Source organism: Aquila chrysaetos (genome assembly GCF_900496995.4).
Source record: "Aquila chrysaetos chrysaetos chromosome W unlocalized genomic scaffold, bAquChr1.4 W_unloc_2, whole genome shotgun sequence".
NCBI lineage: Eukaryota > Metazoa > Chordata > Aves > Accipitriformes > Accipitridae > Aquila > Aquila chrysaetos.
This window is the reverse complement of record NW_024470322.1, coordinates 1374918-1377799: the sequence shown is the minus strand read 5'-3', so window position 1 is coordinate 1377799 and position 2882 is coordinate 1374918. Positions and strand designations below refer to the sequence as shown.

The 2882-nt window shown below is 48.2% G+C and overlaps 1 pseudogene; it reads right to left on the bottom strand.

The window, feature by feature from the left end:
* Nucleotides 1-750: 750 nt before the first annotated feature.
* Nucleotides 751-2257, bottom strand: LOC121232922 (annotated as a pseudogene).
* Between the last annotated feature and the right edge of the window lie 625 nt (nt 2258-2882).

Here is a 2882-nt window from a genome sequence, read left to right as displayed (position 1 = left end):
CTTTAACATCCACTGTTGCCATAATCGGGTGGGTTCGTTCCTGGATTGTAGCTATAAGCTCAGCAATATTCGGTACCGCAGCTGTCAATGGACCTGTATTTGCATTAAGTCTGCGATAATCTACAGTTAATCTCCACTTGCCGTTAGGTTTTCGCACTGGCCACACCGGGGAGTTAAAAGGAGAATGGGTTGGAATCACAATACCCTGTCTCTTTAAGTCCTCTAACACAGGCGCTATTCCCTCTCTGGCCCCCAAGGGTATCGGGTAGGGCTTAACATTTGTAAGCTTTGAAGGGGGAAGCAGCGGCGCGGCTTTTAACAGCCGAATATCTATTGTGGGAGAGCCAAAGGACCACTGTCTCCTTTTGTTATCAGTCCAGGTCTTTCCTTTTAAAAAATCGAGTTCTAAAAGGTTAAGTGGAAACTCCCCCACAACCATTGTCACTGTAGTGGCACTATCTTCTCCCGGCAAACGCAGGCTGACCATTGCTAATGCCTGTGGCTGAACAATGCCGAATGCATCTGCCACAAAAAGCCGCTGTTTGGAGGGTGTAATTCCGCAATTAGCAGCGTCTTTGCTTTTAATAGCTGAAATCTGAGCTCCGGTATCTACCAAAAAGGTGACCGGGACTTGTCTTGGTCCCACAATGCCTGTAATTAGTAAATCACCCCGGCCGTTGTCACTGAGCTGTCTAATATACATCCAACCTTCGCGCCCCCCCCCCCGCTCACCACTGGAAGGCGAAGGATCTAGTTTCCCGCCGGCTCTTGGGTGGCGTTTGTTTCTGATAAATCAATCAGGGAGGGTGCGCTAAGGGTAGTATTCTCAAAATCCACTTTTCTGTTTGCTGATTTATCAGGCCACGCTGTTACCAATTTTTCCAATTTGTCTGTTGGCATCCCGTCCATTAAGCCACGCGGGATCCCCTTCTGGTATCCCCGCGCCCACAGTATATTACGTTTGTTCGGGATATCTCTCCCCCCCGGCGGTTTAGCAAGGGGTGTTCTCTTATCACTCCCAGGGCACGGAACTATTTTTACTTCAGCCCGCCTCAAGCCCCTGGAGTCCGTTTTGGTGGCTGGAGGGTTAACAGGACCATACTTGCGCCCGTAATTAATTAATTCCTGGGCCACTTCTCCCCAAGTCCATATTTTCTTATCTGGGGGTCGGCGGTGCTGAATCCTCCTGAAGCAGCCGCAACACTCTCGCCCTGGGGCATCGCCTGTATCTTTCCTTGTAATTGTATACCAATTGGTTTCAGAGAATCAGGGAGTCCCCGTATAAGGGGAGTCATTCGCTCAGGATCCACCGACATCATCATCGGGGACTCCTGCCTAGGCTCCAATTTTCGATCATACATCATCTGCAGACAGGCTGCCTTTTGCACACTCTCCACTAATTGATCAACAGTCCCCGTAATCGCGAGGGGATCCCCCCTCTCCAAGGGGTTCAAACCTCCCGCCCAATAGGCTGCCCGTTGGGTTAAAGACCGGGGGCACGGTGATTCCCAGTAGTTAAAAACACTCCCGGTCCCCAATACCCTTCCGCCTCCTTTTCACTTAACAGAATCTGGTCCCCCCCCCCGACAACGATACTCTCCACACATACTCCGTTTCTGACTCCTTAGGGGTTCGGCCAAATTCCTTTTTTAGTTTTGCCAACTCAGTGGCAGTATAGGGGACCTCTTTAGTTGTAACTTGGGGGAACTGGTCCTGCTCATCATCATAAGTATATTCAGTTTTGACTAAAGGTCGCAACGAAGGCAGCTCCAACTTCTCCACTCTCCCTTTTGCTGCCTGCAGGTCCTTAAAGGGGTAGCCAATTTCTGATCTTGGAGGAATTTCCTCACGGACAGTACCCTGCAAGGAGCTGCTCCTTAAGAGCAATTTGCAAATGTTTCACTTGGTTCTTTTCTGCTTCAAGTTGTGCTTTTAATCCCGCCACTTGTCCCATAAGGGACTGAACAAGATTTTGGAGGGATTCAATAATTTGAGATTCTGCAGTGAGGTGGCAATCCCTATCCTCCACTGCTGCGGCCAGGTTGGCACCGAGAACGGCACAGACAATTGCTTTTCCTTTCCCTGACCGCACTCTAGCATCTTTCTGTAAAGCGACCGTCCGATCAACAACGCTCTGCAGATTATACCAATTTCCCTGAGCCCAGTCTATCCCAAGCACAGAGGGTCCCGCTTTATGTTTTTCTAAAAAATCAAACAAAGCTGCTTTCCCCAAACGGGCAATCTTGCTATCACTCATCTTATACAAAGTGGGGAAGCAGTCATCTCAGGAAGGCAGCGCGTAAAGTTTCAAACACCACAAGCCTGCCCCCCTTACGTTCCTGAGAGGTCTCACGTATTAAAGCAGGGAAACAGTACGGCACTCTTGTCTCAAGGGATCCTGTCTGTGACGCCAATTTAAAATGTCCCGATCCAATGTCTGGGAAGGTTTCGATATGATCCCAAGAGCGAGATTAAGACACAAATGAGGTCAAATGCCGTATAGTCAAAAAAGCTTTTATTATCAAAAGTATCAAAAGTGGAAAATGGTGGCGATAGGATATGTGAAAAATGATCATGTCCAAAACAGGATTCTAATTAAAGCTTACGATTTATTACATGAATAGAGGTAAGCAAACAGCGCTGGGTGCACCGGGAGCCTCTGCTCTACCAAGGCACACCCCGTCAGGTCTAATTGTGCAGGTTAAGTACAGGTTCTACATACATATTCACTAGATTCTTGAGAAATGTTATACATATTCATTAGTTTTTCGGGAAACTATTAGCATATGCAAATGTCCTTTACGCAGGCGCATTGAAGGTCTCTGGTGGTCTTCAGGAGTCCTCTGGTGGTCTTCCATAGTCTTCCTCACTTGTCCGCTATT